The following is a 14,991-nucleotide window of genomic DNA, read 5'->3' as shown; positions in this document are numbered from 1 at the left end:
CCTGTGTCAAGTTGACACACAAAACCAGCCAGTACACCAACCAAACAATATTATTGGTGAAGTTACAATTTCAGATCCTAAAAGAAAGGTCAACATACTAGTGACTTATAAAAGTAGAAACTAACAGGATGTAGAGTTGATGAAGGGTCTGCATGGTCAAGCATTCAGCTATAATCTTCCTGTTCACTCCCTGATTCTTATCTACCACAGGGTCTACAATGTCTCCTCTCATTTCTGTCATCAGCTCTGATGGTGTCTTCGATGTGTTTGAACAGCAGCTCACATCAGGACATACCACACTAGGCCCAAATATATATATATATATAGACATGGTGGCCACAGGTAAAGGTAGGAGGTGAGCCCAATGGATTCTGGGAATATGGCGGCTATTGCCTTAGCAACAGGTCAGTGAGTCCCTCCTATGTGACATCATGGGTTTCAGAGGCCGTGAAGTCAACAGTCTTAGTTAGGGTTTTACTGCTGTGAACAGACACCATGACCAAGGCAACTCTTAGAAGGACAACATTTAATTGGGACTGACTTACAGATTCGGAGGCTCAGTTCATTATCACCAAGGCAGAAACATGGCAGCAACCAGGCAGGCATGGTGCAGGAGGAGCTTAGTGTTCTACATCTTCATCTGAAGTCAGCTAGAAGCCTGGCTTCCAGGCAGCTAGGACTAGAGTATTAAAGCCTATGCCCACAGTGACACACCTACTCCAACAAGGCCACACTTCCAAAGAGTGCGACTCCCTAGGCCAAGCATATATGAACCATCACAGATGGTAAGGGAAGAAGCAGACATGGAGAGCATATCCCATCTTTCAGAAGTCTGAGCCAGACTTTGTGCTCACATTCCTTCTTCTCCCATCAAGTAGCTAGAAACTAATCACACAGGCACGCCTTGTAAATATGCATTACTTGGGAAGTCGAAGCCAAAACCAACTGTCACCATACTTCCTGTTTAGCAATGGTTTGGGTTTCTCTGGACATCCACTTGCTTTCCCACCAGGCCAGTCCTTACACTGCCCAGCCATAACTCATGGAGCCTCAGGACCTTTTTAGTATGCTATCTTCAGCACAAGGATGCTCTTGACCCCTCTTCTGCTCTCTTCGAGGTCAGCCCTCTATCTCTTCACCCTGGACAAGCTTGTCTCTGCCCACCCACATCACCCCTACATGTGCTGTACTTTTGTTAGGCTCTGAAGTGCCTGCACTGTGCCTCACATGACAGCCCCCCCCACCAAGACCAGAAGCAACTAGGAAGCAGACAGACATCTGACACATCTAGGGTCTGCTCTTTGATTCTCTCTATGAAAGGCCAGGTGTGGCAATGCACACCTGTAACCCAAGGTCTAGAGATGCACAGGTAGGTGTTCTGGGGCTCATTAGCCAGGTACCTATCTAATTAGAAAGTCCCAGATCCCAGTGAGAGACTCTACCTCATAAAACAAGGCAGACAGCTCCTGAAGTTAATTTCAGACCAACACACACACACACACACACACACACACACACACACACACACACACACACACGGACACATGCTCACCCATTTGCATATATACAAATAAACAGATCAATCAATCAATCAATCAATCAATAAGCATTTACCCAAAAGCACATCTTCCTTCCTTCCTTCCTTCCTTTCTTTTTTGTAAAAACTACAAATAATGTAGGAACTATTCTTGCCCTGGTCCCTCAGGTCCCATGGTGTGATGGCCCCTCAAGAACAACTGCTTTGATTCTCCTCATCTGATATGTGATAGCAGCCCTCCCCACTTCTCCCCCCGCCCCGAGAGTCTGACATTACCTAGCTAAGTTCTTTCTCTCCCACTCCAGCTCATCACAATCCTCATACAGCCTTCTGTCACAGTTCACCAGAGTCCATCTCTGATAATTAATGGTCTCTTCTTGGCAGAAAACAAATCTTACTCATTATAAATTCATGGGATTTGCTGTCTTAGGGCAAACTCTTTTTTTAGGCTTTATTTTCTCATTATAATTAATTTTGTTTTATCTGACTGTTTCCAGACAGTGCCTACCCCATGCCAGGATGTATCTGTATGTTTGTTCTTGGATCGGAGCCTAAAGAAAAGGCCATCGAATTAGCTGCTATGAGTGACAAGAATCTTCTAAGTACGGAGAAATTAAGTGACCTACAGGGCTCTATGATGACAGAACCCTTTGGGGGTGCAACCAAGAAAATAAGATAGTCCATTCCTGCTAGCTTCCAATATGACTGCTCCCGAACAAATTTGGATGGATGCAGGATGCTAGAGGGACTAGAGCCTAGAGGCTCCATGTAACTGGCCACTTGAAGAATGAGTGAGGGAATACAGGGGAAAAATTTATCCGTTCATTTATCTTGGTGGTGTTTAAGGGCCAAGCTCTGTGCTAAGTGCCCCCAGGACAGAATAAGTGTGAGTTATTTTCCCCAGAAGAAGGAAATACATGGTGCCTGGGATGTTATTGGGTCAGCTCTGGAATGGCACAAGTAATGGGCGGGAGCAAACAGATGGAAAAGGCAGAGAGAATACATGACCTTCATCTAAGTGTAGCCTGGGGACCATAGCCCACTGCTAGCTGGCAGATCACAGGGACTGCCAGGATCATATTCTATCTAGAACCTTAAGGAACACAGTGTTTCCATAAATAGGCGTCACACACTCTTAACTAGAAGGCTCCACTAGCCTGTCACACTGTGAAGAAGGCTGTATTTTTGTTTACTTGAACAGATCTTAATTTGTATCTACAGTCTCATCACAGGGCCTGTCTTGCAGAGAGTGGGCCCTATTGCAAGGGCAGGTCCTGGCACAGGGGAACTGGCTAACCCGCTAAGGAGGGCCAGAGCTCAAGCCTGGGTGCCAGCCAGCTACGCCCTGACGCTGCACCATTCTGCCCTTCAAATGCACAATCTGACTTGCAAGAATAATTGGCATTGCATTTTCAGGAGATGATCGCTGAGTACAAAATATTTTCCAGCTCTGGCATAAGATTGGTTGCCACGTCAGTGAATTAAATTCAATTAGCTGCTCGCTTGTCTTCGCTGCACTTGGAGTAATGGGTGGGGCCACACACTTGCCTGGTCTCCAGGTAAGGATTGGCAGGGAGAAGGAGGTAGGCATGTGGTAAGCTAGGCTGTTGGCAAGACACACTGCAGGCAGTCTCCTTCAAGGCAAAAGAATAATGGGCTCTTCTTCTATTCTGCTTTGCACTAAGGACTTGGCTCCCCTGGCATTTATGCATGGAGCACTCTGAGGACAGTGGGAGACCACTCTGCTCTGGCAACCTTCTCTGCCACTGACATCTTTCTCAGCAGTGACAGCCCAAGATCACACCGGAGATTCCTGGGAGGAAAGCAAATTCTGTGGTTCAGGAAGCTGCTTGGAACTGTTATCATTCCTCCTCTCCAAAGATCCCAGAGAATATTCAAGAGCAATCAGTAATCAGATGGGAAAACACACAGAATTCCTCTAAGTGACCATTACTCAGAAAACACTATGCACTTTTTTCTCAGGCTGATGAATATGTTTATGTAACAGGGCAGGTCTCCTACTTAGCAGAGCTTCCAAGAATTAGAGCTATTAAGTTAATGCCCTGAAACAGAACCCCAAAGATGTCAACTCCAGTTTCTTCCATGATACACACCCTAGGTGCTGGGATACACTGCAGTGTCTAAGAAAGACTTTAAAAAAAAAAAAAAAAAGAGTAAATTACTTTTCCCAACAGCCTTGAAATCACAGCTATATTATACTTCATGTGATGTTTGTGAGAGAGAGGTCACCTTAGCCAGGAGGTGGCATTTAAAAGCCATTTTGCTGGGTCTGTCACTGCATTGTGCCTGGTAGTAGAGAAGTCATTAGGTCATTAGAAATGGCCGAGTGTTGACCAGAGACCAGGAGAAGGCTTCAGGCTGCTGAGGGAACTTTAGGAGTCATCTTCCATCTTTCTTCTCCAAGGACAGGTGGGTGGGTGCTTGGCTTTCCTTGGTCTTCCTCCCCCAGAACCTGACTGACAGGAAGAAGTCAATAAAGACCTGGGAAGGACCAGGTGCCAATAGGCCACCCTGGGTGATTGCAGGTCTGATATGTAGGAAAGCTCACAGGAGACGTTCAAGTACATGTCAGCACACTGTCCCTTTAGGGTCCACTGTCCTCCTCAGAGCCTCTCTGAAGGCCGGAGAATCTGCCGTATGGACAGCACTTAGCTGTCTATCACATGGGCCCTAAGCCTTTCAAGCTGTGGCTTTGCTGCATTCAGGAGTCAAGTCTATCTCAGATCTCAATCCTGTTTTGACAACTGTGTAGTAGTCCAGAGGCTTTCTAGTTCTTTGGGGGTCATTTGCTTTCATTTGCCAAAAAGAAAGTTATTAGAACCTGTTCCCAAGTACCAACTTACTAGTTATTAAACCTCAAAACTGCCCAGGTGGAAAACACTGTCTAAATTTAAAACAGTCATTAATGATTCCATTACTAGCTTGCTGAGAGGAAAGACCGGAAATGTAGCACAGGTGGGTCAACATCCAACTGAAATGCTTGCTTACCTTCTAGACACACGGCAGCTCAGGGCTCCATTGAGCCCTCCTGCTTGGTTTTTGTGGTGGAGGTGGCCAGTGCGGCCTGGTTCTGGAATATGGCTGAGATGCTGCTGCTACTGTCCACAGGAAGCTGGGACACACAGGCCATCAGCCAGGCTGTCGGTTGTCATTTATAACTTCAGCTCTCTGCTATCTCTTGTAAATAATTTAGTAAAAAACACCTCCCTGATGCAAGTCTTAACCTCATGGCTCGCTCAAATCAATCCCACAAAGATTTGTTGGCCAATTATGAAGCATCAAACAGTACCAGAGACAAAGTTTCATCCCAGTAGAGAAATGTTTATTATCAGCAAGGATGTGGGTGGCTGAGGGTGCTGGCCTTGACGATGCCAAATACTGTCACAAATTCTGTCTTTGGAACAGGGACAGGCTCAGTATTTTACCTTAAAGAATGTATGACTGTTGAGCTCAAGGGAGGTTGTCGTCCATCTGCTGCTATAGCTGGACCCTGCAGTGCTGAGGTGCAGGGGAGAGTAGCAGAGGGGACTCTGAAAGACATTGGGAGAGGGGAAGAAGGTCACAGTGCCCCTAGGAGTCAGAGAAGAATAACTCCCATGGGTCTTAGCTTGATGAAACACCTTTAACAAAAGGCAGGAGGAGAGAGGGAGAGGGACAGAGACAGACAGACAGACAGACAGACAGACACACACACACACACACACACTCACACACAGAGAAACAAGTAAGTTCATTAACATGTATAGTTCACATATACATCAGAGCCATAGACACCTGGAAAATAAGTAGTTCCTAAAGAGATGTCTTGTAATTCTAGTTTACACAGCATTTTCAACACTCCAATTCTGAGAAGTCACAAGACAAAGGAGAAGGACATTAAGCCACTCGTGGTGTCAGCATGGGAATAGAGGTGGGCAAATAAAAGGCCGACAACAGCTAGTTGGTAAGTCTGATTAATTTTTGTACTTTTTGAGATGAAACTCCTTGATATAGCCCAGACTAAACTCTAACTTAGATAGCTATACCTCCCTCAGCCTCCCGAGTGCTGTGATTATAGGCACACCAGCATGCTTTAAGAAGGCTTGCTAAGGTAGACTCCCCTGGTCCATTTCCAGGAAGATGAGAACAAAGGCATCCTCGGGTTCTGTCTGGTAGGAAAGTGGGCAGAATGCTTTTGGCTCTGTAGATCTTTATGCTGCTATTAAGCAAATAGTGCACAGGGATCTCACTAGAATCATCTTCTTAGTGTCTTCGGTCCAGTGATATTTGGAAGAGAGAGATGTATTTAAGGAAAGCCAACAGGGAGGGTAGACAGGAGCTTGGAGAGATGGGCTGTGTTCTCAGTTGGGCTGCGTGTGCTCAGTGAGGGTCTTGGGAGCCACACTGAACAGTCTGTAACCTAAGCTGAACACGGCAACGGGAAGATCAGGAGTACAAGGTTGCCCTTGAAGACTTAGTGAGCCCAGGCTACATGAAACAAAAGGAGACCGGGGGATGGCTAAGTCAGTAAGGTGCTTGCCACGAAAACATGAGCTCTTGAATTCAGACCCGAGCACCCAGATAAAAGCTAGGCACAGCAACATGGGTAGAGACAGGAGAATCCTTGGGGCTCACTGGCCAGTCTGTCTAGCTAAGTTGGTGAGTTCCAGGTTCAGCAATGGAGCTTGTTTCAAAATGCAGGGTGGAGAATGATGAAGGAAGACAGCCAGCATTGATCTTTAACCTTTACATACATGTTCACCTAGGTGAACATACCGGAGATTGCCCCTGATTGTTCCCTAGCAGCCAGAGATTGGGAGAGAGCCTGCATTAGGTAGGTGACCCTTGGCTCATTTTCCAGAAATTTCCCTCTAGACTCAGAAGGCCTTGTCTCTTGGAGGTGTGACGGATAGTGTGTCAGGAGGAGGTACTTGTCCAGCCTCTACTCTGGACTCTGGAAGATGGGCTCAGTAGAAGAGAGCTCCTCCCCGATTTGGACCACTTCGGTTCATACTGTGTTACCAGGCCAGGCCTGAGCTGACGAATGCCAGGGAAGGCCCCCAGGGGTAATTAAAATAATCCCCCTCATACTTGCATTCCCTCGAGTGCTGTGGATAATGTGAGTGAGCTTGACTAGCTCCCCAGTGGACTGCCCTTGCCAACAGCAGATCTTATTTTTGTATTCAACGCTGCTTCTTCTTGAGTTTGGCTAAACGCCTTGCACATTTCAAGCACAGATAAACATCTGCTGGATGCACAGACATACCCAATACCCACATATCAGCACAGTTCCCTAAGTTCTTTGTCAAAAAGTGCAGTAGCAATTCCCATACCAACACAAATTCCTGTCAGTTACTTTATTTTATTTTATTTTATATTTTATTTATTTTAACTTACCTTCTTGATCATTAATGGTGCTTGTCTGCAACTGCTCTCAATCACAAGTGTAAAAACTGCAAAATTCTAAAGAGGATTTAAAGACATTACTGAAGCTCACACTGGCCAATGCAAAACAAATACATTAATAGATAGGTCTGGGGCCAATCCCAGCACTGACAACCCTGGGTTTCAGAGCCAGTCTCCAAGTCACCTTTTTTTCTGAGGCTAATGTCCATGTGGATGGTCAGGAACAAAGCAGAACCATTTGCCTGAATCTCTGGCAAAGTGTGCATAGCCTGTAGAGGTCCAGAAAACACACTGCCCAGGAATAGCTCACGGTTGGCATGGAAGTGGGAAAGTGTAACATATTTCTACTTCCAATATGAAATTATGAAGACCAGAATTTCCCTGGGGTTCTGGAGGGCTGAGTCAGAACTCTGAATCCCACTCACAAGATGGCCCAAGAATGATGCAGGAAAAAAAAAAAAAAAAGACAGGGAGACAGCACTGAGTCAAGGCAGACAGTCTTGGAGTCAAGAAGCCTGGCTCCTGGATGGTTTCATCAACCTCAGCCATGTGACATTGCTTCCTTGCTGGCTGTTTTTTTTTTAAAGATTTATTTATTTATTTATTTATTATATGTAATTACACTGTAGCTGTCTTCAGACACACCAGAAGAGGGCATCTGATCTCACTCCAGATGGTTGTGAGCCACCATATGGTTGACTGGGATTTGAACTCAGGACCTCCAGAAGAACAGTCAGTGTTTTTAACCGCTGAGCCATCTCTTCAGCCCCCACTGGCTGGTTTTGTGTGTCAATTTGAGCCAAGCTAGAGTCATCAGAGAGGAAGGAGCCTCAGTTGAGAAAGTAACTCCGAGAGATCCAGCTGTAGGGTATTTTCTCAATTAGTGATGAACGGGGATGGGTCTAGCCCACTGTGGGCGGTGCCATCCCTGGGATGGCGGTCCTGGGTTCTATAAGAAAGCAGGCTGTGCAAGCCATGGGAAGCAAGCCAGTAAGCAGCACCTCTCCATGACCTCTGCATCAGCTCCTGCCTCCAAGTTTCTGACCCGTTTGAGTTCCTATCTGACTTCCACAACAATGTGGAAATGTAAGCTGAATAAATCCTTCCCTCCCCAAATTGCTTTTTGGCCATGGTGGTTTTGTTGTAGCAATAAAAACCCTAAGACAGTCCCTATGCCTCCCCAAACCTTACCCTTAAGGAGCCATTTATATTACTTCCATTGCTCACTGCTTCAGTAATTAACTAAGCCGTCAGAACATATAGGGAATGCTTGTTTGCTTTTAGAAGTTGTTGGCTTGTGTGTTGGAGGTAAGGGCTCACTATGTAGCTCAGGCTGATCTCAAATTCATGATCCTTCTGCCTCAGCTGGGATTACAGATGTGCACCACTCACGCATTCAGATGTGTGCTTTAAACAACACAACCACAGTTCAAAGTGAATTATGAGTTACCAGTGATGCCAGGGGTGAGGGCTATAGCCCGCCTCTGAATGTCTGGGGCACAAGGGAACAGCGGAGGTTTGCTCTGTGGAGGAGGATGGACCTCACCTGCCCAGACACTGATCTCAAAGGAGACTCAGAGAATTAAGTTTCATACCATCAGGACAGTGAAGCTAAAAGAATAAAGAGTTCACATGAATTGTTCCTAAATAATAAGGTGATTCACATTCACCACACAGAAACAAGAAAGCAAGGACATTGAAAATATTCCGTCTTTAATAGTGTGGATGGAGATAGCAAAATGTCATGGACTAGATGGCTTACACAACAGAAACTCTTGCATATCTGGAGGCTGGGGGAGGCGTGTCCAAGATCAGGTGCAGCCTGGTTTTCCTTTTATAAAGTAGCCAGTCCTGTGGGCCCGTATGGGCCCATTTAACCTGAATTACCTCTTAGGAGTGCTATCATCAAATACAGTCACACTGGGAATTCAACATGAGAAATTTATTTTTATTAATTAATTGTTTATTTATTTATTAGTTGATTGATTCTATAAGACAGGGTTTCTCTGTGTAGCCTTGGCTGTTCTGGAACTTGCTCTATAGACCTGGATGGCCTCAAACTCTGAGATCCTCCTGCCTCTGCCTCCTGAGTGCTAGGATCACAGGCATGTGCGGCCACTCCCAGCTGAAAAAATTTTCTTTTAAAGACAGGGTTTTATGTGGCTCAAGCCGGCCTTTGCATTCAATATGAGGGGACATTATCGAATCCACACAACCTAACAGTCTCACATCTGGAGAAGCCCACTATTTATACCTCTGAACATCTTTATCTTTGTCCTAAGCACATTTGTTTAAAACAGGGTTGTACTGTTTATGTTGTAACCTGCCCTTTCTATTCACTAATACTTGAGGACAGCATTCTCAGTCATCAGATAACTTCATAGTCTTGGTAAGTTCTCGGATTCCTTGCTGTGGCAACACCAATTCTCCTGTGGTGTGTGATCCTGACTGCACGTGATTCCTCCCCATTCCTGAGGGTGTTATGATCAACCCCCTGGACTCTGTATAAGACAAAATTTCCAAACGAACTTATAGCTGGAGGGACACTTCTAGCATTCCTGGTGTGTACTTCAGGACTTTTATTCCTATTTCTTCCTCAATAGTAACATCTGAAGCATCATTGTTTTCTTCCCCAAATGTTTATTTTGGGATAAACAGAAAGTTACAGCAATAAACAAGAGTTTCCACATGCTGTTCACCTGGTAAGTCTTAGCACCAGAGACCCAACATGTCTGTCAAAGCCTAACAGGGGTACACTGAATTGTATTTCCTAGAATTGCTTTTTTGAGTCTTATTTGTTATCAACCATTGAAAAGCTCCTGCCATTTCAGGGGTGTCTGCTGCCTCTCATTGTAACCAGTGGACATTGCTCATTGTGTAGATGTCTGACTTATTCCACCCTGTACTTCTTTCAGCAGCACAATGCATTAGTCTATATGGCCAACAGGGTGATCTACAGAAATCAGCTTGCATTTTCCTCCCTTAATTCTGTAGAGAGCCAAGGAGAAGGCTCTTGATATGAAAAAGGACACTGGGTTCCAACAGAGTCTCTCATGTAAATGTCATGCAGGAAACATTTATAAACAACAGGGCTACAATTGGATTTTGCTCTATATTTGGAAAATTCAGCCCCTCATTACAAAGCAAGCCAATGTTATCTTATTTAGCTCATTCTTCGGCTCATCTCCTGTAATCATTAAATTACACAGCCATATTTCCAAAGCTCTAAGGAGGAAAAAGTAGATTAGGAATAAAATCTCTTAAGCGCCTTTGTCAGAGCTCCGGATTCAGCCAGTGAATGTGGCTGCAGAGCTCCGGGAATGATCTATTCTGAGCCGTCGTCGGGGTGAGTGATTTGTTTCATTTTCCCTGGCTCGGATATGGAACAAGGATAGAGCCTTTAATATTCTGTTCCTGGATGTGTCCCTGATTGCTCCGTGACCCTGTCCCTCGGGGCGGAAGTGAAGGAAGCAATGAGAAATCGTGAAATACACAGATGATCAGAGGGAAGAAATAAAAGTCAGGAAGAAAGGACTGTGTGCTGTTTATCACGCGCCCCTGCAGAGCCGTTTTTGATCTGCTTGGGCCTTGCTTGAAGCTTTCAGGTCGGGAGTCTTTGTTCTTTCCCTGGGAAGGCTTGTTTCTCTTAGGTGACTCAAAAACTTAGCAAATACTTGTGGGTGAGCTCTTTCAGCATCCCTCAGCCCTGCATTTGGAGGCTGGGTTATCCTCCCGCTCCAAATCTGTCTCCAGTCTTGACTGTTCCTTTGCATCTCATTAACCCTCATTTTCCATGAGTCCAACTTGGACTCTTCATAAGGGTTTCCCCGGGGTGTCCCCCAGGCAATCTAGTTTTGGCTGAGAACTCCCCAGGGTTGTCTCAGCTTCAAGCTGTTTCCTTCATTCTGGGGGCAAATATAGGTTCTCCACGGAGATGTTTGAAAAGGACTCTTCCATTGAGCTCTGCTGGTCCTGTTCTTCTCTGGCTGCTCTGCCAGGATGTGGTTTTGCAGGCCTGATTTGCATTCCAAATACAGGGCCCATTTGCCTCATTACTATTGTGACTTTATTAAGAACAAAGCTATGGAGCATCCTTAGAGATCCCAGCTTTCTCCAGGCAAGCCATGCCTTCTCCTACAACCCCACAGACAGACAGTACTTCAGAACCAAGAGACAAGCCCTAGAGAGCGGCCTAAGGATCCAGGGCAAAACTGAGCCACCTGATAGCACCCATAATTCACAGCTCATTAGCGTGACCTCAAACTCTTGACTCCAGCGAGTCTAGCTTGCAACAGTACCCTTAAAATTGGCTTATTTACAATCAGCTTGGGGACCAAGGATTGAAACTTAGGAAATAAGGTAGCAACAGGAACAGGATTGCTCCCTATGGCCCCCTGAGAAAGCCGTTCTTCCGGGCCTCCTCATTAATCAAGAGCCCCATGCCTAGCACACACTCTCTCTTTTCAATATTTCCTCTCTTTGATTAATTCAATGAGCAAGGATAAGTTTATGATACCAAGTGCTCTTATTTGTATCTTAAAAATTTGGTCCCAACTCTCCCTACCATGCAAGCAGTAGAATTTACAGGGCTCTCTATTCCTAACAAGTACAACATCTCAAATTTCCTAATGAATTCTTCTATCAGTTCAGCTCAGAGGAAGCCAGGATGTACGTACAACCACACCTAAGAGGAGGATGCTGAACACTGGGAATGCTTGACAGATACAAACCAGAGGCTCTGCATACTATCTCTGCAGTATTGTGGGGGAGAGGGAACCATGTCTCAACACCGGCAGCTGGCACAGCCCAACTGATCTCTCAAAGTTGCTATGTTGAGGATGACCCTGAACTTTTGCACCTCCTGTATTCTTTGGGTTGCTGGGGACTGAACCCAGGGCTTCATGCATCCTAAACAGCTACAGGATCCCAGCCCCTCTCACCTGCTCTTAATCTACACTTGAGCCCTCAGGCCCCACCCCTCCAGGTCACCTGGCTTTTTCTAATCCTCTGCCTCTTGGGGCCTTTATTGATGTCTGTGCTGGCTATGACCCAGAACTCCAGGGTCTTCTTCCTTCGTTTCTTGGGCATGCTTGCTGGGCTGGCACTCTGATTCTAAAATCCAAGATGTGGAGGTGGCAGGCAGGGAAGGTGTCAGTCGGAATGGGCTTGGCTGGCGACATTTCTGTGACTTGAGCTACAAAGAAAGGCTTGGTGTGTTTCGAGGCCAGATGCTCACTGCTAAAGCCAGGTCATCACTAGACAAGCTAGTTAACCTCGTTAAGCCTCCCCATTCCTCATCTGCAAAACAGAGGTAAAAACAGTACTTACCTCTCTCGGCTGGTGGTGGGAGGATTAGACAAGTTAATACACAAGCTGAGAGCTTCTGAGGCACTTGGCACACAAGTGATTACTATAAAAAAACCAGAAAGCAAAGAGAATTTCATGTTCCATTAAGAAAAATGCCAGAGACAAGCAGACTGGACCCTTGGTGTTGGTAGCTGCATAATATTATGAAGCCTGGATTCCAATTCTTTCTTCAAGAACACCTCAAAACACTGACCCCTCGATGGAGCAGTGAGGAAAAGGTGCCTGCCACCACCAAGCCTGATAACCTGGGAGTCCCATGGTGAAAGGAGTCTTTTATTTCCACATGTGTGCCATGGCACAAATCCCCCCACTCCCAATAAATAGATAGATAGATAGATAGATAGATAGATAGATAGATAGATAGATAGATACAAAATATAAATAAATAGAAAATAAAAAGAATGCTTCCCAAGGCATAACACCTCCTAAAACTCCAGCCTTTTCATCCAAATTTCAAGTCTAATGGCAGATGGGCTTTTAAAGAGGTATGGCAACCAAGGAGATCCCTTTAATTGGCCTTCCTGGAATCCTGACGTGACATTTATGCTCATATTTATGGTGCAGGATTCAGTCACACTTATGCTACATCCTATCAGCGAGAACAGAATTGTGTGGCCACAATTTACTGCAAAGGAAATGGGTTCTTTTTCCCAAACACGAATGTTCAACTCAGATAGAAAGAAAATGCAGACACAGGAAGGCAGCAGAGTCTGCTCTAAAGCCAGTCTAAGATGGATGGCAGAGCTCTCTCCCTAGCTCCTCACCAGCGCCCCCACCAGGAAGTTCCTACCGACATCAAGCTCTGCTCCTGCCCTAAGTTACAGCATGAGTGTTTCTCACCGTCCCTGGGTTCTTACCGCATCTGACTATCTTTAGATCTTCCCTTCCTCTCTGGTCTCAGACTACTTGCTTTCTCCGTTATTCTGAACCCTCCCAGCGTCCTGCTGAGCAACCCGACTTCATGCTTCATCCAAATGCTCAGGGGTATGGTTGCCTCTGAAGCAAACCTTTCTCACTGAAACACTCGCCTGGTCATTCAAAGCATTTTTTCTAAATCCACTAGTAGATAGAGCTGGTAGATTAGCCACCATGAATTTAGTCTTTCCCTCTACACTTGGCTAAGCACCAGGAAAGAGATTTGCAGAGAAAACTAGCCCACCAGGACCAAGAACACAGAGACAACACGCAGCAACAGCCAGAAGGTGGAAAGCAGATGGTAAAGTGACGGCCATCCAGGCAGTTCTGAGAACATGCTGGGAGAACACGCTGGGAGAACACAAACAAATTCCTTCCCAGGCATCAAAGGCCTGGAACCCACAACTGCGGGTACAACCCTATCAGCAGTGGAGGTGCTAATCAAAAAGCTACTTGAACCTTCAATCCCAACACTCAGACAGATCTCTATGAGTTCAAGACCAGCCTGGTCTATAGAGTGAGTTTGTCGGCATGGCTGACAAAAAGGAGGAGACGCAGCCCCCAGTGGCGTTTAAGAAAGAAGGAATAAGGCGAGTTGGAAGACGATCTGATCAACAAGTTCAGGGTGATGGGAAAATAATTGATAGGAGATCAGAAAGGCGACCACCTCATGAAAGAAGATTTGAAAAGCCACTTGAAGAAAAAGGTAAAGGAGGTGAATTTTCAGTTGGTAGACCAATTATTGACCGGCCTCTCCGGGGCGGAGGTGGTCTTGGAAGGGGTCGAGGAGGCCGTGGATGTGGAATGGGCCGAGGCGATGGATTTGATTCTCGTGGCAAGTGTGAATTTGATAGGCATAGTGGAAGTGACAGATCTTCTTTTTCACATTACAGTGGCCTGAAGTATGAGGACAAATGCGGAGGTAGCGGATCTCACAACTGGGGAACTGTCAAAGATGAATTAATTGATTTGGATCAATCAAATGTGACTGAGGAAACAACTGAAGGTGAAGAGCACCCAGTGGCAGACACTGAAAATAAGGAGAACGAAGTTGAAGAGGGTAAGGAAGAGGGTCCAAAAGAGATGACTTCAGATGAGTGGAAAGCTATTCAAAATAAAGACCGATCAAAAGTAGAATTTAATATCCGAAAACCAAATGAAGGTGCTGATGGACAATGGAAAAAGGGGTTTGTTCTGCATAAATCAAAAAGTGAGAGGCTCATGCTGAAGATTCAGTTATGGACCATCATTTCCGGAAGCCAGCAAATGATATAACTAACGTCTCAACTGGAGATCAATTTCGGAGACCTAGGCCGCCCAGGATGTGGTGGCAGAGGAGGACGTGGTGGACACTGGCGTGGTGGTCGTCCAAACCGTGGCAGCGGGACTGATAAGTCAAATGCTTCTGCTCCTGATGTAGATGACCCAGAGGCATTCCCAGCTCTGGCCTAACTGGATGCCATAATACAACACTGGTTCCTTTGTGGACCCTCGTGTTCAAAGCTTTTGCATGCTTAAGGATCCCAAACAACTAAGAATTAAAAAAAAAAAAAAAGAGGTCCTGGATACAGTTTACAGTTCCCAGTATAAAAAATAAATAAATAAAGTCAAAATCAGAAGGCCTAAGGCTGGTGACCAAGTTAGATTGGGAAGGCAGCTCTCACTGCTGTCCAAATGATGTTTGGTTCTGGATAACAGTACTTTAAAAAGTCAGAAGCTGGGCTGGAGAGATGGCTCAGTGGTTAAAAGCACTGGGTGCTCTTCCA

The 14,991-nt window shown here is 45.6% G+C and overlaps 1 pseudogene; it reads left to right on the top strand.

The window, feature by feature from the left end:
• Positions 1–379: 379 nt before the first annotated feature.
• Positions 380–14,780, top strand: LOC116080457 (annotated as a pseudogene).
• Positions 14,781–14,991: the final 211 nt, after the last annotated feature.

The sequence above is a fragment of the Mastomys coucha genome, unplaced genomic scaffold (genome assembly GCF_008632895.1).
Source record: "Mastomys coucha isolate ucsf_1 unplaced genomic scaffold, UCSF_Mcou_1 pScaffold6, whole genome shotgun sequence".
In the NCBI taxonomy this organism is placed as follows: Eukaryota; Metazoa; Chordata; class Mammalia; order Rodentia; family Muridae; genus Mastomys; species Mastomys coucha.
This window is presented reverse-complemented; position numbering and strand designations above follow the sequence as displayed.